Source organism: Trachemys scripta, chromosome 7, assembly GCF_013100865.1.
Source record: "Trachemys scripta elegans isolate TJP31775 chromosome 7, CAS_Tse_1.0, whole genome shotgun sequence".
Lineage (NCBI taxonomy): Eukaryota > Metazoa > Chordata > Testudines > Emydidae > Trachemys > Trachemys scripta.
Genome location: NC_048304.1, coordinates 96,866,014 through 96,893,216, shown reverse-complemented (window position 1 = coordinate 96,893,216; position 27,203 = coordinate 96,866,014). Strand labels below are relative to the sequence as shown.

Sequence of the window (27,203 nt, the reverse complement as noted above, 5' to 3'; positions counted from 1 at the left end):
AGGTGGAGCACAGAGGAGATTGATTGCCCAACGTCTCTCAGGAACTTTGGGGCAGAGCGGATAATTAAACTCCGATCTCCAAAATCCTACTCCGTGCCTTCATGACAAGACATCATCATTCCACATTAGGTAGGAAATAAACACGAGTGCTTAAGACAGCTTGCAGGAGGGAGTGGGATAGGTGCACTTGCTGTCCACTGCAACAGGGCTATACAAATGAAGTTAACCAGGTCAGAATCCTCCAGTTCAGTGGAAGGAGGCATTATTGTGCAGACTGAGATTTAGTAGTTTATTTAGAAGTCCGTTCCATTCTTGCTTAATCAAGACCATAAGGGATGAACAGTTTGGGTTCCTCCCCACCCCCACCAAAATAAGCTTTGAGATTCTTCCAGAGAGACACCATCTTTCAGTCACACACTCCTTTCAGAGACTATTTCTCTCAGCTCCCCTGCCTCCTTTCCCATATATTATCTCTTACCCTCTGGGAATATCCATGCCAAGATGCCAATATTTGAACTTACCTCCAGGGAGAACTGATTGATTATAAAAAGCAACAGAGGGTCCTGGGGCACCTTTGAGACTAACAGAAGTACTGGGAGCATAAGCTTTCGTGGGTAAGAACCTCACTTCTTCAGATGCAAAGGCATCTGAAGAAGTGAGGTTCTTACCCACGAAAGCTTATGCTCCCAGTACTTCTGTTAGTCTCAAAGGTGCCCCAGGACCCTCTGTTGCTTTTTACAGATTCAGTCTAACATGGCTACCCCTCTGATACTTGATTGATTATAGTCACCCACTATAGGGGTGTATGTCTGTGTGTTTAAGTAAGATCACTGTGCTGAGTAGGAGGAAAAGTGAATGATCTTGTCTCATTGCTGGTCTCTGGGCATTAGTAAAGACTTTCCATTGATTTGGAGTTTGAGAAGTTGTCAAACTCATCCTGATAAATATGGTTAAATTTTTAATAGTAGTTTCCTCTCTTTCACCTAGAATTTGGTATTTACTCATCATACTAATTATGTGGCTGGGTTGAGCATGAAGTAATCATCAAGTGCATTTCTTCTTCATTGGGGGGAGAAGAGGAAACGATTTTAAAAAATGTTCACAGATATTTAATGGGATACAGGCTGAAACAAAAGGCCATTAGGAACTCTGTTTAGAGCCCTGAGGAGCCTCTCGAAGAATATTCAGATTGTTTTTGTGACTGGCCTGAATAAAATGTGAAAGGCCAGAGGGTTAGATCACCATCTGCCTATTGTTTTAAATGACTGGCCTTTATCAGTATCAGATCACACAAGTCAGGAGCTGGACTAGTGGATATAAAAGAGATAAAGGTAAATATTATGAGGGGGAGAGAAATTACACTGCTCTGGATTCTTAATGAACAGCATATAAATTAACACATCTGAAGGAGTCAGGACAAACCTGTAAACATCAAATGATGTCAATGCAAGAGAACTGTGAAGGTAATTTCTGCTGCAAAGAAATGGTAAATGTGGTAATTGTGGAAAAGAGTATACTGGAGGGAAGGGAAGCCTGAAATCATGAGATGAGGCAACATCAGATGTGATTGCAGGGAAACTGGTATTTGTACATGTTTATTAATCAGTAGTCATGCTGCGTAACTGCTGTTAAGGGAAATAAAATGTCAAAGGTGTCTGCTATTGCAAACATCCAGTGGCATAAAATGGGTTGTACTGCTAAAGGGGGCATAATGTGTCCACCAATCCACAGCAGAGGTCTCGTGTAATTGTACTGGATCTGGTTTGTGGCCCTGGTTCCCTGCTTCCCTAACACAGATATGAGTGTCACATGCTAAAGGAAAACACAGAGAGGGTAGGGGAAAAGGCATAACACAAGTGTGGTTAAGGTGGTGATAGGCATTGTAATGTTACAGTAACACAAATGTAACTAATACCACCTATACACACAACCTCCAAAACATTCCCAGTCACTACTGGAAGTTACAATTAATATCGTTAGAAATGTGCTTTATATAATTTACTGATTCATTATTACTATTTTTTTATTTTTAGTATTTCCACCTTTCAGCAGTTAGCACTCTAAGAGCTCGGCCCCATGCTCATCTCATTTTTGTTTTGTTTCTTGAGCTCTTCTGCTCACTTTTCCTTATTTTTTAATGGAATATCCCTATAAAAACAAACATACAAACTCTGGATCCTCCCAAACTCCTCCTCCTCCTCCTCCTCCTCTATAAAGACAAGAGGTATGTTATCCCCTTATCAGAAAGGGCAAAGACCTACATTTTTGGTTTAATCTACATCCTTCTGTATTGGGGAAACTGTGTTGATGTGGTTTTGGACCTTGGCAGCTTCAAAGAGGCCAACAGGGTACTGGACCTAAATTAACATCTTGATTTATTTAAAAAAAACCACTTTTTTGCTCTAGAACTCCTTGAGCCCACAGTGTCCACTATTCAACACTTCACTTAGGTGTCTCACATGTTCTCATATTGTAACAACCACTCCAAGCACTTTTCCTTTTGCGGTAATAATGATTGGCACGTAGATAACACTCTTTTATGCACAGATCTCAAGCATCCCCAACGATGTGGGAGTGGGAGATGATCAGATCATTGTAATCCTTACTGTATAGATGGGGTAACTGAGGCACAAAGGGATTAGGAGCCAGATTCTCTTCCCCTTGCTCACATTTGAGTAGTACCTTACTCCATAAAAAGCCCCAGTGAAAGGTTTTACTCAACATGAATAAAGGAGGCAGAAGAATCAAGCTTCAAATAATGTAGCCAACATGCCACAGATCTAGACTCTACCCTTCTCTCTCCCCTCACTTGACCACCCAGTGTGTGTGGAAGAATGAGTGACCCTCATAGTAACCAGGCAGAACTTTGTGTAGGATTTGAGCCAAAGTTCTTCTAGAAGAAGCTGAGAGTAATGAACTACAGGCCCTCTGCTGTCAGAATTCCATAGTGTGAATAGCTGTATAAGTGAGCTTTGAGATAGATGCACTGATGTAAAAAGTGAGCAATACACTGCTAACTAGTCCTCCTGGAAAATAGTCTGCTGATGCTACACTAAATGTTCAGTGTGTGGGTTAATTCAACTACTGTTCTTTGCTCAAGTGAATTCAGAATCTGCAAAAAAAGAACAAACATTGCATGCTAAATCTTTGGTACTGAAATAATAAAAATACTCAGTCCTGCACCAGTAGTTTTCCGTCTTCTCCAAGTAGCAGCTGAGTGGAAGTCAGAAGTTAAAAGGATGTGGGGCATTCTCTCCAGAGATTCCTCTGTGATATGTGGGTGTGCTCCCATAGGTTTACGCTTGAGAAGATGAAAGCTGAAAGCTAGAGGCTGTTCTTATTGGTAATGCACAGCTTTTCAACTCCCTTCCCTTTGAAATCCCCCAGCCCCATGCTGTGGGACCCATGGGATTCTCAGGCTTTTAGACCATGTCTTAAAGAGCTGGCTCCCCACACACACTTGCAATCTTACAACAGCCTTGCAGTAACTATAAAGCTCAGTTACACAAAAAATTAATATTAGGACTGCTTTAAGGACACAAACTGAAAATAAAACTGGTTTAATAAGATGAGTGCAGCTGCTTGGTTAAATTCCTCTCTGTTCTGTTTGGAATTTAAGTTTTGTTTTTAATGAGTTGGTCTAGAAATCTTCAGGAAGCCTAAGAAAGAGTCTTTGATTGAGCTACAACTAGCAGGAGGTGGAGGAAGGAGAAGTTTCCTATTAAAAAGAACAGGAGTACTTGTGGCACCTTAGAGACTAACAAATTTATTTGAGCATAAGCTTTCATGGGCTGCAGCCCACTCCATCGGATGCATAGAATGGAACATACAGCAAGAATGGAATGTTCCTATTGTGACACACATAGCTCTGTGCTCTGTGGAACACAGTTTAAAAGTCCCAGGCTAGATTCCAGACTACACAGCTGTACCTTTAATTTGCAAGTTAATATCCTGATAGTTCAACTTATTCTACCTGGGCAAATGTCCATGCCTGGCTTGGAATGCTACTGAAGTCAAGTTGCTAAGGTGGAAGGGAGGCGATAACATGTTATCTGTGAATAAATGATGACATATTTGTTTGAATTGTCACTTCTATTGTACTTTTCTTTTGAATCTGTTGATGGTTTTTATGTAGCACCATTCACTGTTGTATGTAGGCACTAATAGAGCCACACTTCAGAATAACTAACTGTCCTTTTTTGAGAATTCCAATAACCAAATAGAGCAGAGTGTGGGGATAAGCGGCTGGTTTGTTTTTGTTTCCAAAAACCAAAAAGCAAATACTTCCTGGCAATATTATTTTAGTTTCTCCCTAGAGGGATCTATTAGTTTGAACTGCCTAAATCACCATCCTATCTGAATATTGCATTTTATTTGGTACTGAAGCTCTAGATTACAATGGATCATGTTCCCTGAAATACATTACAAGTTAATTTTACACTTTATGAAATTTGGCTACTTTAATATCATATCTTCAGAACATGAAGCTAATCAATTTAAAAAAAAAATAGTTATTTTGCTTCCAATGCCTTGTGTACATTTCCAGAGCCTAACTAAACTTCATGGAAAAGATCTGAACTCATCCAATGAATCTGCTTTGATGCCAACAAAATGACCTTAAGAAAAATGAAAGTGCAGCAAAGCAAGCCTTTGAGAGGGCATTTTTCGAGTAAAAAGGCATCTTGCCAATTTTAGATAAGAAGGCTAAGCACTGACAAGATATCCCTCCTAAAAAAGCAGTCAGTAATTACCAGCCCTGAACCTAGCAGCAGGAAGTAACATTTCACAGATTTTCAAAATGCAACTTGATTAGCCTTTCAGTGTTAAAATTAAAGCTGTGAGAGCTCAGGAAAATCTGCCTGCTCAGCAAACTTCAGTTTTTGTTTGCTTAAAAACCAGGAAAAAGATTGCTTCTACTCCTACAAGCCTAAGGAGAACTTAATTAAAGACAATGGAAGAATTAAAAACCGGGCTGGTTCTAGGGGAGTAAGCAGGTATTTTGGGGCTCCTGGATGTCACTATTTAATAAAGAAAGAAACTGAGTTCAGGGGCTAGTTAGATCCCTGGAAAAGCTTGGATTTTAAGAGTTTAAAATAACAAAATTTGGCTACTGTCAGTATTTTGCTGTGATTTATAATTTCTAAAGGATGAAGACTCTAATCTGCTGCTGTTCCACTGCTTAAAGTTGGATAACTTTGTATATATTTTTCCTTTCTGACAATCTGGGGTCCCTTGAAAATCATTTGGGAGGGCAAATGTCCCCTTTGCTCCCTGGTAGCACTGGTCCTGATGAAAAATAGACAAAATTGGGACAGTTTGGATTGTGCCCATGTAACACCCGGGGCGGCTCTATGTTTTTTTTACAAAGTAGCAGCCGTGTTAGTCTGTATCCGCAAAAAGAACAGGAGTACTTGTGGCACCTTAGAGACTAACAAATTTATTTCAGCATAAGTTTTCGTGGGCTACAGCCCACTTCTTCAGATGCTTAGAGTGGAACACACAGAAAGAAGATATTTATACATACAGAGAACATGAAAAGGTGGATGTACGCATACCAATTGTAAGAGGCCAATCAATTGAGATGAGCTATCAGTAGCAGCAGAAGAAAAAACTTTGAAGCGATAATCGAGATGACCTATAGGTGACCCCTATGCAGACCTCCCGCAGGCATGCCACCCTCACAGTGACCGGCAGGCTGCCCCCTGCGGCTTGCCGCTCCAGGTATGCGCTTGCTGCACTGGTGCCTGGAGCCGCCGCTGGTAACACCGACAGACCCCGCTTGTCAGCTGGCAAGATCGAACCGGGGAACTCTGGAGTTAGATGCATGAGCCCTTACTGCATGAGCTAAAAGCCACATGGCCATTAGCAAAGACTGTAGAGTAAGGTTCATTAATCTCTCTTGAAATGGTCTCTGTGCCACTGGATGGGATAGAGCACCACACCCAGCAGGTGTGTGGGTTACCTGCATGAACTAGAGCAGCCAGCGAACAGTGAGAAGAAAAACTGGTTTCTTAACATGCTTGAGCAAAGTTTGCTGAGGGCTCTCTCCCTAGTAAATCAGCTTCTGAAGCAGAATGATATGAAATTGGAACGGGAGTGGTGCACATACAGGTCCCTATATGGATTATATAGATTGTTGCATAGAGGCATTAGCTCACAGGCACCCATCTTACTCCATAACAGGCTGAGTGTCTGAGACACAGCCAGTAGTACTCCCACTCCTATTCACCTTGACTGTCGGCCAGTACTGGATTCTTTGTCATTCTTTACAGCTGGGCAGAAGACTGTTTTGGCTATGTCTAGATATAACTGAGTCTCAACCTATGCGTTTCACTGTAATATCTGCTGTGCAAAGTCTTTCATGCTTTTACTTTTTCAGGGAAGTTCAGAGAGAGAGCGAGAGAGCCCAGTCTGAGCATTATATTGCACATTTTCTCACCTTTCCAAGGCAGGGATCTTGGCCAATCCAAATAGCATTATGAAGTTTTCTGGAAAATCATATTCTCCAGCTGCCACCCCACTTCCTGTTCATATACCATGGGCCGGATCCTGCAGTCCCATACTCTCACACATGGGGTTAGGCTGTGATATACTCTCAGCCCCGAATAGAGTTCAGTATAAAGCCAGTTGGTTCAGGGATGCTATGTGAGAAATTGTGAATGGTGTGCACAGGGGGATGCAGGTTCTGCATCATCCATGAGGAGGGGGCTGACTTGTTCCCCCCAGTGCTCCTGCTCTGTGAGTATGGGAGCACAGGAGATGGGGCTAACCTGATGCATGAAGTGAGTCCTGAAAGTTTTCACACTGGGGTACAATGACTCCCTCGGCTAGATTGAGGGTAAAATTCTGGCTTAATTGAAATCAGTAGCAAAATCCCCTTTGACTTCAGTGGGGCCAGGATTTCAGTGGCGCTGGAACAATTTTTGGAGTGGGGGTGCTGAGCTGCACCCCTCTTACCTCTGTCTATGTTCCTCACCCCCCCCTAGCTGGGGCCAGGAGCAGGGCCGTGGCTCCAGGAGGGGGGGATGTGGACAGGGGTAAGGTGGCAGAGGCTGAGGCCACAGCTGGGGGTGGGTGCAAAGCCCCAGGCATTGTGCTGCCAGCGGAGCCCCCAGGCGTAGGGCTGTCAGCTGGGTGGGACCTTGGGGCTGGTAGCAGAGCCCCCAGGGCTGACAGCTGAGCAGGATCCCGGGACAGCAGCAGAGACTCCGGCTGTGGGGCCGGTGGCCGGGACCCCAAGTGGCAGGGGTTTGGGGCCAACGGCTGGAACCCTGGGGTCGGCAGCAGAGCCCCCGGGGCTAATGGCCAAGCAGGACCCCAGGCCAGCAGCGGAGACCCCGGATGCGGGGCTGGTGGCCGGGACCCTGGGCAGCAGGGGCTCAGGGCCAGCAGCTGGGATTCCGGGCACAAAACCTGGGGGTGCTGCAGCACCCCCTACAGCACCTCCTGCACCTCTACTTCCCATGTTTATGCAGGATTTCAGGTCTAGATCTTAGTTCTTTAGATTCTAGATTTCATTTCACTGAGGCCTGGTCTACACCTAAAAATTAGACTGACCTAGGTACATCACTCAGGGCTGTGAAAAATGTCATGCCCTGTGCACCAAAGTTAGGTTGACCCGACCCCTGATGTAGATGCAGCTCACTTCTCAAATAGGTGGAATAACTAGTGATGGAAAAAAACCTCTTCCTTCAGTGTAGAAAGTGTCTCCCATGATACCTTGGCATAGCCCTCAGCTGATGAAAATGAAGGGAAAATGAGCCAGCCCTGATGATACTGACATTCATTTTTTCAGGATGGAAATTGGAAATAAGTGCTTTTTTTTTTTTTCTGGACAGCTGACAACATACACCAATACACTCATATTAGGTATCCAGTTTCTAAGACAACCTTCCAGATAATATAAAAACACACATTATTTCTATATAGAGGTGGAAGACACAGCTCTTTCACTGCAGCAAGTTATGAATGTTGAATTAAATAGAAATCTCTTGCCTGTTGGATGTCGAATACAGATATAAGAAAATAAAGTATATCTTAAGGGAAAGAAATGCATTTTAAATATGCTCCTCTTTTATATTTTCCCATGTGTGCAGAGATGAGCCCTTGATTGACTGATCATTGACTAACAATATAATCGTGTCTCCTCCTTCCGGAACCTCCCCTAGACACACACAAAAGCAATAGGAAGCCAATCCTACATGCCGGCACACCCCAACTTCCCAATGACTTAACAGGAGTGTGGGCACACAAAAAGCGCACTATCAGACTCCCAAAGGAGCACTCATAGGGTTCTTATCTCACATCTTGACCAGTGTTCCCTCTGATTTCTCCCACACAAGTGCGAATGAATTTTGTAATGTGCACCAATATGGAGGTAATGTGTGACACACTACCTCCAATTGGTGCACATAACAAAATTCATGGGATGAGAGTGGGGTTGAGGGGTTCGGAATGTAGGTGTTCGGAGGTGGCTCAGGGCTGGGCAGAGGATTGGAGTGCAGGGGGTGAGGGCTCCAGCTGGGGGTGCAGGCGCTGGGGTGGGGCCAGGAATGAGGGGTTTGGGGTGCAGGATGCCCTGGGGCTATGGCAGGGAGAGAGGACTCCCCCCAGCTCTCTCCCCACCATGGCAGCTCTGGGGCTGCGGGATAGACGCCCCTCCCCCAGCTGCGGCGTGTCCGGGCCAGGGCTTAGTTGGGGCTGCCCCACACTCAGCCATGGCAGGTCTGGAGCTGAGTTGGGCTGGGAGAGGGTCTCCCCAGCTGTGGCAGGTCTGGACCAGGGCTGGGTTCAGGCCGCTCCCTCCCCCATCAGGTCTGGGGCTGAGTTGAGGCCAGAGGAAGGGCACCTTTCTCCCGGCTCTGGCAGGTTGGAGGCCAGGCTGGGTTGGAGCTAGGGGAGGGGTGTCCCCTCCCCTGGCTGTGGCAGTTCCTGGCTGGGTGGGTTCCCTGAGTGTCTGTGCAGTGCTTAATAGGCCTCTGCATGGCCACGCAGCTTACAGGGAACTTAGATCTGGACTCCTGCTATCTCCTGCTCTCTGGCCTCCCCAACACCCATCTCAGTCCCTTCAGTTCATACATAAAGCAGCTGCTAATGTCATCTTCGCTCGTCATTCTGGCCACATTACATTCTTATTTGAATCCTTCCTCTGGATCCTCTTCAACAATAGCCAACTCAAGCTTTTTTGTCCTACCTTTTAAAGTCCTTCACACTACTACTTCTCCCAGTCTTGTCTCTTATTATGTTATACTGCTTCTCCTCGCCCCTTTTCACTGCCATTGATGCCAGTCTTGAATGTCCACTTCTCTCTCAAAAGCCTCTGTGCTTTCCTACACATTTCCCTTTGTGTATGGAACAACCCTCATATACCTAATTCTTCTCCTTCAAATCCCTCTTTAAGATGCACTTTTTTTGTGACGGATACAAGAAATCAGCAACTGGAGACAGCTGATATTGTTAATTTCTTTTTACCAGTAAATAATGGCTCAAATTTGGAAGCATCAACTTGTGTTTCTAGCTAGCCTGTGCAACCATTTGATCTTACTGCTACCATCTTTGCCCTCCTTCCTGCATTCCTGTCCATTGTTTATCATGCTTGCCTATGGTGCCTTGTTTCAGTTTATATGGTTACCTTTTGGGGTTTGGGCTTGTCTTCCTATATGCTTGAACAGCACTAGCATAATAGGGTCCTAGTCCTGTCTGGGTCTCTGAGGACTGCAATGTAAATAATAATAATATTATCACAGAACAAGGTAGAAGAGAAACTCCCCAGATTTCGCTGTGAAAGAGCAAGTTCATTTTCTTACTTGAGGCTTCTCTTTCTTGCATCTTTTCCCACTGTAACAGGAACACCTCAACAGTCAGATTGCAGAGTTCCTTCTGCTTTTCTGTGTATAAACACATGGCCTCGCCACAAATGGCTTCAAAGATTTCCATATGTTTCCACACTTAGTGTTACAATTGTTCGCTTAGGAATCAGTTTAGGTCACCTTCATCATGGATTGTTTTTCATGTGCCAATTGTCCTGTGAAATTGTAATCTTTGTAATCTTAATACCAAGACTTGAGTCCTAATTCTCCACTGGTTTGCACCTTGTGTAGTCATTTGCAGATTGCAAGCAGGTGCAGAACGAAACCATTCTGCTTTGGTAGCACATTACACACACTTTCAATTGGTGTAAATGACTACACAACCTGCAAGGCAGTTAAGAAAGAAGCTCTCTCTATCACAGTCAAATCACTTGTCTGCTCATTTCCCCATCAAATAGAATGTCTAATACATTGTACTTGGCATATGTTTATTGTTTTCTGTCTTTATATATATAAACAAATCTGTGTACCCCTTAGATGGCAAAAAAACAACAAAACAAAACAAAATATCCATGCATTTTGGGCCTTGGAGTCTCCTCTTTTCCTTATTATAACTTCAGCTGTATACACCCCCCATTTTTTATAAGCCTCTTAAAAATTAAACAAACAGCTTTGGAATGGGGTTTACCCCCCACATGCTGTGAAAAGGTTAAGATGAGCCTGAGAAGCCCATGAACCAGACTGGGTGTACCTGGAGGGTCGGCCAGGCCTAATTAAAGATAAAGCCCAGCTGGAGGGGAAGGCAGGAGAGGAAGCTGTTTTTGTTTGTTTGTTTGTTTTCTCATAAAGAGTTGGGTGAGCCCAATTGGAGGGGGGAGACCCATAGGAAAGTTCCCTCTCTCTGGCAAGCAACCTGAAAGAAGGTTGAGAATGAGAGAGTGCAAACAGGCTTCTGCAGGAGTGAGCAGGAAGCCTGACTAGAGACAGGGACCCCGAGGAGCAGTAGCCAGCCTGAACCCCTGAGTGAGGGGAGGAGTGGTGGGGTTGATGAAAGCATGGCTATGGCTAGCAAGGACAGTCTAGAGCAGCAGAGGCATGCCTGTGTGAGATGGCTGTCAGCTGAGTCCAGCCAGGCTGAAGGTTTGCTTATGTACACATTACATTAGGACTCTGGTAAAGGACTCTGTAAAGCAGCCTGGCTGGAAGGTTGTGGCAGGAGTAGGCTGACGGACAGTGTGTGTAAGTGTGTGGGTGCACATGTGACCACAAGGGGATGTATTGGGGCAGCAACTTTGCTACAAGCGTAATAATATTGTGTCAGAGGCAATATTTTCACTCAAATGTTAACAGTTCAATGAAAGTTCCACTAGTCAGACAGAATTCTCATCACATTAATTTTCTCTCTTTGAAATAATTAACCTTAATCACCAGACAGAAATGGGCTCAATCTGACTAAAATGTAAACATATGAAGGGATTTTTGTGGTTCTTAATTGTTACAACAATTCCTCCCAAGCACCCTAAGACATTAAATTGGGCTGAATTCCTCAGTGACGTGCCATGTGGCAAAGAGTTGCTTTCTTCTAACACTGAAGAAGGAACTTCATTAAAATAAGGAAAACAATATTACCCCTAAAGCTACTCTGCATTTCTCTCTACTTCACAGCAGTGCTTCTGCCTACTCTCTTCCTGATACATTTTTAAAGAAACATTCGCACAGTATGCAAGTTAGAAACTGGCTGTAAGTCTCAAAGGAATCTAACTTTCATCAATTTGGAATTCATTAGTAGTACAAAAGGAGCATCAGTCCTCTTCGGGCCAACCTACACACAGTTTTTTGTACCACTTTGACTGTAAACTCCCACATTTACAGGAATAAGCTTTACCAAGACATACACCTTGTTATTAGTCTTGAGAGTTATTCTGCTTTAATCAGTTTAGAAACATAGTTAGAAATATAGTTACAATGGTACAACATCTCCAAAGCCTAGATGCAGATACACCAGTAGGAAGGTGCATATCTCCGTAAAGCTTAACATTGTAAATGTGTTAGTTTTTAAATTAAAACAGTATTTTAAAAACTGTGTAGCAAACCCTTTAATTATACATCAGATAAGTGAGAGTGTAGGTGGAAAAGGGGTGTGGTCATTCAAAATAAGGTGTTCCAGGAGTGTCCAGGGGAAGACACAGTAGGGAAATTCATTGGTGGTGCAAGCAGTTGACTGGTGTGACATTGCACTCCATCCGATTTTATGAACATATGCTAGTGAATGTGAATATAATGTAACTGGAATATGCTTCATGCAAAAGGTCTCTTGTAAGGCATCATTACACATCTTATAATCTACTGAGTGTGGTCATCCTATTTGTATAAATGTATCATTCTTGTATCTGAAACTAGAAATATGAAATATACCTCTGAGATCCTATTGTAATTATGCAAAGTGTGGGCCATTAATGGTGGTTTGGAATCTTGATGGTTCCCATCAACTAGGACAATTGGTTGTAAATGGCTCTGTTTACTTGCAAGACTTCCTGTAAGTCAGGCCAGGAAGAATGAAGGCCTGGGGTCTCACAGGTATTGTGACCATGTCACCTGGTACTGGAATCTATCTTAAACCTGGTGCTTTTCCATTTAGAGGGAGGGGTAGGGACCCAGAGAGACAAAAGATTCCCACCTTGTGCCAAAGCTATATAAGGGGGTGGAACAGAACAAAGAAGGCTGCAGTCATGAAAAATACCCTATCTACCACCTGAGCTGGAACAAGGACTGTACCAGGGGAAAAGATTCGGCCCAGACTAGGAAGGAGTCTAGTCTGTGAACAAAGCTTACTGGAACATCTCTGAGGGTGAGATTTACCTGCATTTAGTTTCCTACTGTATTAGGCTTAGACTTGCGTGTTTTTGTTTTATTTTGCTTGGTAATTTACTTTGTTCTGTCTGTTATCACTTGGAACCACTTAATACTTTTTATACTTAATAAAATCACTTTTTGCTTATTATTGAACCCAGAGTTAGTGACTAATACCTGGGGGAGTAAACAGCTGTGCATATCTCTCTATCAGTATTATAGAGGGTGGACAATTTATGAGTTTACCCTATATAAGCTTTATACAGAGTAAAATGGATCTATTTGGGGCTTGGATCCCATTGGGAACTGGGTATATGGGTGCTAGAGGCAGGAGCACTTTCTAAGCCATTTTCAGTTAAGTCTGCAGCTTTGGGGGATGTGGTTAAGACCTAGATCTGTGTTTGCAGCAGGCTAGTGTGTCTGGCTCAACGAGAGGGTACTGAAGTCCCAAGCTGGCAGGGAAAATGGGCTCAGAGGTAGTCTCAGCACATCAGGTGGCAGTCTCAAGGGGGTTTCTGTAACCCAACCTGTCACAATAGTATCTAACAGGATAAAGTAACTCTTCTCCTCCCCACACGCTTTTTAATTATTTATACCAAGATTATGGGAAACATCCCTAATACTCCTGGCAGAATAAAAAAGGTACCATATGAGATTCCACCTTTATGGAGGAGGAGCTGTTGGAACAACCAGCATTTCAACATGATGATATATGTTTTAAACACTAAATAGCCTTTTTATAAAAATTACATAATGTATGTTTAATCTCATTATAAAAATCTTATTTTATAAGATGTATGTTCATATATAATTGAAGGAATGTTAACTTTGTAATTTTTAGCACGGATTTTATCCAATAATTGTCTTAATATGCTGGAAAAACATATCTGTATAATATATTTTTACATTAGGTTAATATGTAAATATCATACTATTGATGTATTGTACAAAATACATGGTTCCATAGAAATTTTTTCAATAATAGTCATTTATATTTTAAGTATTATAAAGGTTTTTATTTTGTAATATTTAAAATATGATTTTAATATCCCCCAAATATTTGTAACATTATTTGATATCAACTAAAATTTTGTTTAGTTTCCCATATGGGGACTATAAGCAAGTATTATTCCCATTTTGAGTCTCTCTAATATATTTCTTCTTTTTGACTGCTCATGGAGGGCCCTTCCAGATGTTCAAGAAAAAGAAGGCACTGAGATGTGCTCTTTGGTACTCAGATCACACTCCCTCTTTCTTAGTGTTTCTGGTGCTCAAGCAAAGGCGTGGGGGGCAAATCCCTTTGGAATTTGGGAAGAGATTTTAGTGTAGTGACTCCATTTTAGAACACTACACTCTGATTCAGCAGCTCCTTTGGCTTCTGTACATGGGGTGGTTTGAATTTCCCAATGGTGAAATTTCCTTGAGGGGGCCACTTAGGGATCTGGGGCAAAATCAGTACTTGGTCCTGCTAGTGAAGGCAGGGGGCTGGACTCGATGACCTTTCAAGGTCCCTTCCAGCTCTAAGAGACAGGATATCTCCATTAATTTGTTTATTTTATTTATTTATATTTATTTTGGCAGATGTGTACAGTAACTGTTAATAGTGAAGCCCAGTAGATGTTAGGAGGCAGTATACATTTAATCTGCAGTGTGACATTAATAGACAAAGGATATTGAGCTTACAAGGTAAAGTCTGCAAGCTGAGTTCATCAAGTGTAGACATAGAAGGGCTTATTCTTCATGGCTCATCCCCTTGCGAAATAGCTTGTAGCAGCTTCTGTGCAAATTCGTTGTACAAAAGTTGAAATTGGAAAGCTGTGTGATTAACTAATGAAAGATCAGGCTTCCCAACCTGGTATGGATGACTATGGCACATCTGGCTGAATAGGGGGCTTTGCTGAGCTCCACTGGGGAGCAAAGTTCCAGAAGGAGCCTTCCTGCTGTTAACTGAGCTAAGGCATCTATTCAGATAATCAGTGTGCTCTGGGACAGTGGGGTGGAATTCAGCCACTTCCCCTTTCTACCTCTCCCCACCACCAAAAACCTTGCAGAGAGGCTTGTGCCTGGTGCAGTGATGAAGGGGAGGGTGCCATGGGGACAGGATGGGGCAGAAAGGGACATTTGCATCCACTCACTGAAGTAGAGGAGGCGATGTGAGCCAGATATTTTATGTTTGATTATCTACGGTGAAGTCAGTGCAGAACGGATCAGAGAGACGTGACCCTCTCCCCCACAGAGCTTACATTCAGATGAATCCATTACAGTGTTGCCAACTCTCATGATATTTGGTACTTTTCTTAGAACTCCAGCTCCTGTACTTGTGTGAGAATCTCAGCTTTCATTTAAAATAAAAATAAAAAAAGGAAAATTTTAACCCTCTTCATTGCAGAGGAAAGTTTACAAATGCTTCAAAAGCCAAAGGGCTATTAAAAAGAACCCAAGAAGTATTTTTAAATCTTATGATTCTAGGGGGCCTGGAGTCATAATTTTCCAGCCCTTGGGGTTGATAATACTGATATAGCTACAAGGGTCTGCCTAGGCAGATACAGTGACAGGATCACGGCTATTTTAGATGATCTATTTCTGACTCATAAACACCCAGCAGAAGTCAGCCTTAATATAGTACACTCTTAAAACAAACAAGCAAGCAAAACCATATGGCTTTCTTTGCTGAAGTATCATTGAAATGTATCATGAAAAAAGTACATTTTGCTGTGTGATTTGGAGGAGGACAAAATGTTTATTTGCCATGAATACAATGTGATTTTAATAGTAAGATTATTTTTTTTATTCATGCTGCTGTATTTAATTTCTGGTCTCCAATGTTCTTCAGAACCACTCATGTGGAGTTTGCAAGCACAACAATACAAAAATTTTTTTGTTTGTTTTGTCAACAGTAAAATGTCATAAGATGGCACAATGAAAGATTTTACAGTATTTCTTTAAGTACACACTACATAGCATAGCTCAGGTTAAATACACCAAGCCAAAGGTGGAATAGAAGGCCACTGTGTTTGTATACAATACTGTTAAGAAGGACATAGGATTATTGTACTATCCTATTAGGATATGCTTTCTGAGATTTAAGACTAAAAAGTACTAGAGGAATTGCAACACTGACTGCACATACGAAGTTCTGTAGCCAGAGCACCAGTGTGGAAGGGATGCTTTTCTACAGTAATGCTGCGGATGAAAGCCAGCTCAAAGTAGGAATGTATTGTTTGCTCCATTCTACCTTTATTCTGTTTTGTAATATATTTATTTTTCATTATTATTTTATTTATATCGTCATACAATGAAATTGCTAACATGGGACCATTCTTAAGACAGCAGCATTTAAATATCAAGACTCTTTGTTGTTCAGGTTTTCTGGGTGACAGTGTTATTATTATAATTTTGGGGATATTAGTGTCCAATGTACACATTTAATGTACAGTAACTCCTCGCTTAACATTGTAGTTATGTTCCTGAAAAATGTGACATTAAGCGAAACGATGTTAAGCGAATCCAATTTCCCCATAAGAATTAATGTAAATAAGGGGATTTCGGTTCCAAGGAAATTTTTTTCACCAGACCAAAAAATATATATTATATAGATATACACACGGTATACGTTTTAAACAAACAATTTAATACTGTTCACAGCAATGATGATTGTGAAGCTTGGTTGAGGTGGTGAAGTTAGAGGGTGGAAGAAGGAGGAATATTTCCCAGGGAATGCCTTGCTGCTAAATGATGAACTAGCACTTGGCTGAGCCCTCAAGGGTTAACACGTTGTTGTTAATGTAGCCACTCACACAAGGCAGCACGAACATGAGGGAGGGGAGACAGCATAGCAGATAGAGACAGACACACACCTTGTATGTGGGAGAGAGAGATGGACACTGCCCCTTTAAGTAAGCTGACCCACTCTTAAGGGCATTGTCTTTTTAAGTGGATTGGGAAGTTGAGACAGCAGCTGCTGCCCCAAGCTCTCTCTGTCTTTCTCCATCTGTGTCCCCTCCCTGCTCTATATGGAGAAGGGGTAAGCAGGGTGCAGGAGCAGGGGGAGGGCAACACCCTGACATAAGCCTCCGTTTCTACCCCTGAACAGCAAGCTGGAGTCTCTGGAGCAGCTCCCAGGCAGAGGGCAGGAGCAGCACATGGCAGTGGGGAGAGGGACAGCTGAACTTCCGATTGATAGCCTGCTGGGCGGCTGCAGCACAGGGAACTTAGGGGAGCGGGGAGCTGATGGGGGGCTGTCGGTCCACCCTGGTTCCAAGCCTGCACCAGCTAGCTGTAACGGGCTGCTCTTCCTGCAAGCAGTGGTCAAAGCAGGCGGCTGCCAAACGATGTTAGAAGGGAGCATTGCACAACTTTAAATGAGCATGTTTCCTAATTGATCAGCAACGTAACAACGAAACAATGTTAACCGGGATGACTTTAAGTGAGGAGTTACTGTACACACTGCTTTGGATGCACTTCCTTTGCCTTCATCTTCCTGCCCTATGTTACTACTGGTCAGGTGCCTCCAGGCTGCGCTTCATTTTTCGTTTTTTACTTCCAGTTCATTAAAAAAGGGCTGATGTCTCACTCATGCATCATGAAGACAGACAATCACACCCTGGAATTGTGCAATTCACCCAGTAGCTTGCCCCAAGAATAGAAGGACAAAGCTATTCTGAAGATAATGAAGGAAGAGCCAATAGACTGTCAAAGGAGAGCTGCACTGGCAATGATGAAAGCAAGGAAGGTGGTAGAGCCACCAAGAATGAGACAAGAACTAGGATACTTTGGAATGAAAGGAATCAGTGGATTTATTCATTGGAGGTACGTGGAACCTTACAGGATTGAGACATTAGCTATGACTTGACTTCCTTCAAAGGAATAAGGTGCCCACCATAGTTCACAATTGCCTGTTATTAGGGTATTTCCTTATTCTGAAAGGAAGTAATGACCAGTGTAAAATCCTTAATACTGTTCCTATTGAAAGCACTGGGGTTTTGCTCTGGATTTCAGTGGGACCCAGCTCAGACTTTTCACTTGTAATTAATTCTCAGATTGTTAATATTGTAACACTCTAACATGTCATATGGAGAATTGTGCTGTTATTAGGGTGACCAGATGTCCCAATATTATCAGGACCATCCTGATATTAGAGGCTTTGTCTTATATACAAAACTATACTCCCTCTCCCATCCCGAAAAAAAAAGTGTCCCAGTTTTTCACAACTGCTATCTGGTCAGCCTAGCTGTATTGTATATCTTTAATTATTTTAAGACCCTGAGCTAAATTCATCCCCGATTAATGCCAAATAATATGTCATCTAAATAATTCTAACACTACCTCCTATGTGAAGAAGTGGTTGGATTGAAAACATTACAACAAATTGGGATATAAATACAATTTTCATGTGTCTCCTTAATACTGTTAATATAACAGATTTAAATGAAGCAGGGTTTCATGCCTACCATCTAGACGACATTCATTAATTCCAGGGTCCTTGTCATTCTGAATCAAGTTCAGTGCTGAAACCCCAGAGCTCAGGAAAACCAAGGTGACTGTCTTGTTAGAAAAATCGCTTGGGGCATGAGGGTGATTATCAACCTTTGAAGGGCAGCCTAGTTCCTCAGAGAATCTAGAAGAGTATCATGCTTCGGGCTTTACCAAACTTCTCGAGGAATTAGCCACAAATGTGCCTTTGCAAGCTTCATAGCCAATGTAAACATCTTTTTAAGAGCTGATCAGAGCTTTCAAATCAAAACATGACAAGATATCTTAGTGCAGTTCTTGATAGAGAGTGACAGCTTTATGTTATCTGATTATTCTATTGAAGGTATTATTTGACAAGCATACAGGGTAGAATCTGCTACCAAGGCAGAGCTTGGAAGCAATCCTGTTATTAAGTTTTATGAGGCATCTTCAGGCTGCTTAACCTTTTGTAGGATATTTAGGCTGGGGACGGGGGAAAGAGGTTTACATTTAGCATCCAATGCACTTATATGGACATTACCTTGGGGAAGCAAGGGAAGGTATGGATACTACTGGAAGGGCCATGACCCATATTATTTTCCATACTGATGTTGTAGAATCTATTAACATTAAGGATCTAGGTCAAGGGCAACATTTTAAAAAATCAATGAGAGCAGGTCGGTGTTCAGCATTTTTTGAAAAATAGGCTATTTAGATTCGTAAATATGGATTTAGGAGCCTAGCATTGGGTTTGAAAATCTTTGCCAGAAAGCCTGAAAAAATTAATACAGGTATATGACATTGCTTCTTTTTACTCTAAGAAGCTTTACTGTGATTAATAATACAGAATTAGAGAGAGGTGGAATCATATAGGTCTATACTCTTCACTGTCATTGTATGTGTGTGGGGGGGGGGCGGGGAGCTGCAATCAATGAGATTGCAAAGTGTGTAAATTAGTGGAGAATTGGCACACAAATGAGATCTGGCAAACAGTAGTAATGCTTTCCTGAGTTGTCCCAAAATTCATCTCCAGATTGTAATTTTTTCTGTTTTGTATTTGGAGATAAATGGAGAGTACTTGGAAGAGAAATCTTACTTCCATATAATTTTGAGAAATATAAACTTCAATAAATTTGACTATTTCTAAAGATGAAAGCTAGTTGTCATGTTTTTCCTGTCCAGCCATTTAAACATTTCCAAGCTAGCTATCACATTTCTGTAACTCTTTTTCCAAGATCATGCTTCAGTTCAACTTTCTTCTTGTCTTCTTCAGTAAGAGCCACTGCTGCCTTATTGCCTATAAAATCCATGGTATGGGAGTTCTTTTAGCTGCTGTAATCTCAATTATGTGCCAACAAGACTCTTTTAATGTATGTTAGTATCAGAGAAATATTTCTCTCCTGCCAATGAAAATTTGAAGAGCTAAGTCTAATTCTTCAAATTAGTATAGTGTTCAATAAACCAATGCAGTTCAAAGAAAACTATAGATGAATTCCAGAAGTGAGAGATTGTTTTCAGAGCATTAGATTTCCTTAATGTGTACATATAACCTTACATCCATCTTGGGTTCTAAGTGGAGCATTTTTTTGTTTTGTTGTTGGTGATGATCTTCCTCACCATTAAACACACAGCTGCATGCATATACAATACTTGGGTAAGATCATGGAAACATACTGCTTAATAAATACTTTATGTAGTGATGATTTTCCTTTATCTCTTTCAAGCAACAGTGAAGAGAGAAAACTGCAATGTGCTAAAGAGTTTTCCATTTCATAGGCTTGCTTGCTATACTACATAAGGAGATTACTCCTATAAACCAGAGTGCTACATCAGTTCCTCACATATAATCATGCCTAGAAGATTTGTCTGACTGAATTTCTTTATCAAATTGTGTGTGTCTCTGCCTTTATACTGACCTTCCACAAGAGCTAATCTGTATCAAGTTAAGACAGGGTCCCACAGGGTCAAAAATAATCTCCTGTGTTTTAGGTTGTTTTTGAAAACTACATGAAAGATACATTAAGGACAACATTCTACAATAGACTTGGAAGGAGCTAAGCAAATGTTATGTCCTTCAGGTGACTTTTTTTTTGGGTGGAGGGAATGGGTAGAGAGAGGAAGTTCTTCCAAAAAAGTATTGAAACTGACACTTTAGTCAAAACTGAGTTTAAAATAGAGGAACACAAGCTGCATAAGCAATAAATTATGCCTTTAACATATTGGAATAGCTTACTAGAGAGGATCTTATGATTGTTCACAGAAAAAATAGAGTAATTGGCCTGAGTAACCACTTGGTGTCATCTAGGAGCTACAAAATTAAGCTAAAAGGCATTTATAAAACCTTGTCTCTTAAAGAAAGCGATTTAGACATAACAAGTCCAGAGAGTTTGACACATTTTTATTCTTAAGGGTTTTTTCTTCAGTTCTCTACAAAACTTTGCGAGATTTTTTTTTCCTAGGGTCATGCATCATCTGTTTAAAGAAATTTTCTGACAGAATACTTACTGAAGCTGATTTCTCTTCCTCCTTGACTGAAACAGAGAGCTGCAAATTTCACTAGAAATTGAACCATATTCATCCCTGGCGTGACTGCATTAATTTCAATGGAGTTACGTAGAGATTAATTTGACTCAAAGTCTTTCTCAATATTATACATGAAAACATGTGGGATGTTTTTTTAGATGTTTGACCATTGGTTTTACTTGTAAGATCATTTATCTGAGTTATGCTGACTTTGCAGTTTGTTTTTTCTGTCAATATCAAAACTTTACACAGACCCTTAAATGGGAATTTAACTCTATTTTTCTACAGTTCTTAAGAAAGCAGAAAATGATTCCCTCTGGACCAGAGATTTGTGTCAGCAGAAGTTTCAGTTTTGCTGACAGATACTAGAAGAAAATATACCCTCACCTCTACTGCTGAGCATGGTTCACTCGTTGTGAATCAGTCTGAAAAGGGATTGAAATGTGATCCAATCCTGAAAGAAAAAAGGGAACTTTTTAAGCTAATCCCGATTCTGTAACACTGAACAACTATGAATAGCGGAGCAAAAATGACTTTAACCCAGTTCTAGAGCAGGATAATTTTGTCATCCGTTATCACTGGTTGTTAATGAGATAAAGGGCAGCAAAGCATATCTGTGGGCATTTCCTGAGGCCTTTATAAAAGGATGGGTTCCAGTTTGCAATCTACTATGCCCTTTTAGAAAGGAGAGCCACATTTTTTTTGTACCAGTATGTCACGGGGGGGCTGTTCCTGTGGAGTCAAGCAGGGCCGGCTCTAGGTTTTTTGCCACCCCAAGCAAAAGAAAACCAAAACCCCTCCCGGAATGCTGTCCCTGGAGTTGTGCCACCCCAAGCACTCCCTGCCTTAGTCCCCAAGTCATGGCTGTCTCCTTGCAGCAGGATGGCTAACAAATCTCAGAATGTGTGTGTTTAAAGTCACATACATCCTGACAAAACTCAAAGGCACGTGCATAGTTGCAGCACTTCAGGCAAGGCCCTAACCTGCCCCTGGGGTTCTGGGCTGGCATTGAGCTGCTCTTCCTCTAACCCAGCCTCACCCTGCACTGCCCCTGCAAAGACACAGACATGCCTGTTGGCTCCTGACTGGTCAGTGTCTCCTCCAGCCTCTGAAAGACCATCTCTTTAGTAGTGGTCTGAGTGACTTTTCCTTGAGCAGCAGGAGAAGTGTCAGGGTGCCCCAATAGGGGGCAGAGAAGGTGGATAGACTCTATCACATAGTGCAGAGGTTTTCAAATTGTGGGGCACCCCCCCCCCCCCAAGGAATATTTGAATGGGTGAACAACAATGCCAGGCAGCTCAGACCATCCCCTCCAGCCTCGACTCACCTCAGCAGCCCCCACAGCCATGGGTCAGTGTCCGATTTCTGCTCCTGGCAGCCTCCGTGCCCAGTGCAGGCTCCGCCTCCAGAGACCATCGCACACATCTTTCCCCACCTTGAAAACCGGAGGCCGGAGGGCTCTGCCCTAACAGTGCAGCTTGCCTGCAAGGCAGAAGCAGCCAGATGATGAGGTAATTTAATTTAATTTGAGGTAATTTAATTAAAGTTGTGTTAAGTCTATGAGTAGGCTGTCAAGCATACTTTTGCATGTGTCTATTTTTGTCTGGGTGCGGGGGAGGAGGGTGCAACCAAACATTGTAACTCAAAGGCGGGGACTCAGCTCAAAAAGTTTGAAAACCATTGACATAGTTAATTTCCCCTGCCCAAAATAGTTATGCCAGTACAACACCTCATGTGGATGCAGTTATGCTGGTATAAAGCTGCCTTATACTGGTACCGCTTATTTCCCTTCCAGTATGGGAATAGCTATACTGTTCTGAAGCATCTTTGTACTGATATAACTGTACTCACAGTTGGGGGTTGTAGAGCTTTAACTGTGCCAGGAAAATTAAATCGATCCAATTTATGTCTGTAGACAAGTCCTAAAAAGTGGATGTCGGTGGAGGGCATGGAAATATCAGCTGAACGAAAGCTGTGTTCACCACCGGCAGTTTTACAAACAGCCTTCTGGTTGTATATGTGTGTCTGATGCTTTTATCAAATCCAGCCATAATCCAAAGTCGTGCAGGAGAAAGGCAAAACCAAAGCAATTCTGCACAAAATATACAACTCAGAACTGTGGAATGAAAATGAATAAGGACTAAATTCCTTTAGAGGAAAGGGAGCTCTTTAATATTTACTCATTGATACAGCATGGCTTAAGCTCGAGTAGAGGAGTCAAATGTTTTATTTGATCATTGTCTACTTTCTTTTGTGAAGGAAATCTAGTTTCAAGAATTCTGTCTCTTGTGTCAAACTTCACAGGGACTAGATTGATGAAACTTGAAGGAACCTTCCACGTACCAGTGACTAAAGCTGGGTATTTTATATGGATGGTGCAAAAATGCTGTCATTTATCTTCACTCTTTGGATGAATTCCAGCTATGTCTAGTTAAAATAAGGCTGACCTGCAAACCCCCCTGGAAACACCTGTTCCTGCTGGAGCGGCTATCTCCTCCCATCCTTCCCTACTTCCTGCTGGACCAATTCCTTGTTACCACCTCCCCACGTTCCTTCCCATTGGATTGGCTTTCCCTGGGCTCTTGGTTTTCCCTCCCTGATCTGTCCCACTGGGCCATCCTCCTGTAGCTACTTCTCTTTGATCCTGGCTCCCCCTCCTGGCAGGCCCACATCATTACCATGCAATTCGCAATATTTTCCCACAGCATGTCCATGAAATTGGAAAATATTTGCTGTGAAAAATACTTTGCCTCTGTGTCTATAGGTTCCTGCACCTGCAATATATTTACAACAGGTTGCAAGTTTGGGTTGTTTTGTCATCTGAAACTTTCACAGATTCCACCTTGCATAAAACCTATAAAGAAGAAGAGCAGGTACAGAGCATTTAAATTAAGAGGAGAACACATTGGGTTTAAATTAAAGGATTTTGCACTTACTTGGTCATTCTCACGAGTATGCTGAGAGACCCATTGTGAAGCACTGTCATTTGTATTTCCATCTTTATGAACAATTTCCCCAAGCAAATATGATCCCAGTGGTTTCTAACAGCTGCTCAAGAAAGATAGAGCTGAGACTGAAAGGGTCCCAGAGAAGGATACAGAAAATGGTTAGTGCTGTGGCAGGATATTCATAGGAACATGGAGTGATTGAAAAGACTGGGATAATTTAGTGTGAAAGGTGAATCAGAAGGATTTGATTGAGGTGAGAAGATTATAAAGGGCTTAGTAAGAACTGCTTAGTATCTTCCTTTTAACCCTATCTTAAAATAGAAAACTAAGAGGACAAGATGAAATTAAAGCACATGACATTTTAACAAATATAGGGATTCTTCCCTACCCCCCAGAGTATAATCATGTGGTGGCATTTACTGCTGCAAGAGGTCATTGAGACAAATAAGTCTGTGGTTGGCTTTAAAATCTCTGCTCCAGCCCTTCCTCCCCCTGAATAGCACTGAACAAATTAGTTAGGTGGAATTATAGCATTTTCATTATCTTCTGAAGAATTCTATATTGGCTGCTAGCTGGGAAGAAAACACTGGCCTAGATAGAACTACAATTTGTCTGATCCAGTGCAGAAACTTTTATGATCTTATGTTTTGTTCTAAAAGAGGCTAATTTCATCTGCTGGAACCAAGATATCTGCTGGAATTGAACTTGGTTATTGAGGTTCATGTCCCAAGAAGCACCAGTTAACTGTCCCCTTGTTTCTCTTAGAACATCTTTGAGTAGGTCAAATATAGCTTAAGAAACAAGGACCACTAATATGAGCAAGGCAAGGTATAAAGTATAAGAAAGAAGTTAAATCAAGGACAAGATTTTTTAGAAACTGGATTCTCTTTCTGGACCTGCAATTATTTATTCCTTGAATGCCTAAAATGGTGCTGAATATGATTGTACTTGCCCATGCTTCCAGCTCAAAATGTGCTCAGAACAACTTCAACAGCAGCCATTGCTGACACTCAGTGCCAGTATGGTTTTCTGTTTTTGTAATCAGGCCCTAAGGAGAGGTAGTTAAAAGAAGCTTATCTATCTACAACCTCTTCTGATCTGGATTCTTGGTCAAAAGAGGATAGAGTAGGGGGTCCTTGCCCATTATGTGTCTTTCTTACAGGCCTGTGGACAATAGAGACAGAGGAAACACCTAATGACCATGGACAAGAACCGATTTTCAGTGAAAAGGGTGACAAATGTCCTTTCAGAGCAGATTTTGGGGGCTTTGCAGTGGGTCTGTTTCTTGTTAGAGGAGAAAGCGGTGAAACAGACTGGGCTAGTCTACACTGGCAATGCTAAAGTGCTGCTGCAGCAGCACTTTAATGTGCCTTGTATGGTCGCGGCACAGCACTGGGAGAGAGCTCTCCCAGTGCTCTTCAAATACCACCTCAATGAGGGGCGTAGCTACCAGCGCTGGGGCACTGTTTATACTGGCGCTTTACAGTGCTGCAACTTGCTGTGCTCAGGGGGGTGTTTTTTCGGGGGGGGGGTGTTGATGTAAGAAACGCAACTTAAGCTATGGGAATAGCGTAGCTGAAGTCGACGTATCTTATTTTGACTTACCTCGGGTCCTCACGGCGCGGAATCGACAGCCGCAGCACCCCCGTCGACTCCGCTACCGCCGCTCGCCCTGGCGGCGTTCCGGAATCGATGGGAGTGTATTTGGGGATCGATATATCGCATCTAGATGAGACGCGATATATCGATCCCCGATAGATCGATCGCCGATTCGGCGAGTAGTCTGGGGCTGTTCAGTTGTGGTGTAGACATTTGGGCTCTGGAAACTCCCACCTCACAGATTAATTTACTACTTACACTGCCAGAGTGGTATAAAGAAGCTTTAGTGAAAATGAGAATCTGGCTCTTAATGTGGAGAGACTGCTAGCTGCCAATGGCATTTTAAGGACCAAGTTGGTCAGACCTATTCTGAGCAGGATTAGATGACACAGTACTTAAACCACTGGCAGCTGCTTATCTGTCTAATCTTAGGTTTTGTATGTATCTGAGAACCTCACAATCTTTAATATATTTACCTTCACCACACCCTTGTGAAAGGGATCTGGGGGTCACAGTGGCTCACAAACTAAATATGAGTCAACAGTGTAACACTGTTGCAAAAAAAGCAAACATCATTCTGGAATGTATTAGCAGGAGTGTTGTAAGCAATCCACAAGAATGAATTATTCTTCTCTACTCTGCTCTGATTAGGCCTCAACTGGAGTACTGTGTCCAGTTCTGGAAAGATGTGGGCAAATTGGAGAAAGTCGAGAGAAGAGCAACAAAAAATATTGAAGGTCTAGAAAACATGACCTATGAGGAAAGATTGAAAAAATTGGGTTTGTTTAGTCTGGACAAGAGAAGACTGAAGGGGGACATGATAACAGTTTTCTAGAACATAAAGGGTTGTTAAAAAATGTTCTCGTTAACCGCTGAGAATAGGACAAAAAGCAATGGGCTTAAATTGCAGCCTGGGCTATTTAGGTTGGACATTAGGAAAAACTTCCTGTCAGGGTTGTTAAAAACACTGGAATAAATTGCCTAGGGAGGTTGCAGAATCTCTGTTCTTGGAGATTAGACAAACACCTGTCAGGGGTGATCTAATACTTAGTCCTGCCTTGTGTGCAGGAGACTGGACTAGAAGAGCTCTTGAGGTCCTTTCCAGTACTATGATTCTATGATTGTGGAACATTTTTGCAAAATTTTGCTAGTGTAGGAAAGGCTTAAGCTTACCCCTTTTTATGAAGAGTTTATCACACAAAAATATACAATACATAAAAATATTTATATAAAAATTCAACCAGATGTGTTTAATTACTACCATTGCCATTACAACAAAGATTATTAAAAAGATTTAAAGTATGTTTTAATTCATCAAATAAAAAAGGTAAAAAAAAAAAGGGCATATTTTAACTTAGTTAATTTAAGCTTTTGGATGAGTTAAAACAGTTAAAATATACACCGATGTCCTCATTAATACAAATTTGAATTAAGATAAGAATTCCTTAGGTTCTATAAAAGGAGAATGAAGGCAGAAAAATGACAAACTGATATATGAAAAGCAATATATGAGATGTGACTGATAAATTATCTTCTGATATTTTAATGAGTTTCAGTTAAAGAAGTTGGCAATATGATGATTTATTGAGATTTTAATAAAATAAATTGAAAACTGAAAGGTGATCTGAATGAAAGAATCCTTATGAAGAGTTTGAACATTTTAGAGGAACACTAACATATATATATATATATATATATATATATATATATATATATGAAAAGCCTACAGAGGTACAATAGCATCTCTCTGTTCATCTTAACTTTGATCACAATTCTTAAGACTTCCCCCATTCGGGGGAAGGGGGAGAAGAGCTCCTGATACATACTTGTAATTCCAGATATAATTTCAGAGTCCCTTCTTCCAACCCCATGGATTAAATATTTAAAAGCTAGACTCAGTAAATGCACACACAAACATTTACACATGCATTTTTAAGTACTAACACTTACAGGCAAAGGTAATAGAATTTACATGCACAAATCTATTTAAACAAATTGGATCTTCATGATTAAGACCCACTTT

The 27,203-nt window shown here is 41.7% G+C and overlaps 1 long non-coding RNA gene across 6 annotated transcripts in view; it reads left to right on the top strand.

Moving 5' to 3' along the window:
* The window catches only part of LOC117879945, an 86,673-nt gene that overhangs the window by 27,085 nt on the left and 32,385 nt on the right, over positions 1-27,203 (top strand). The window lies entirely within an intron of this gene.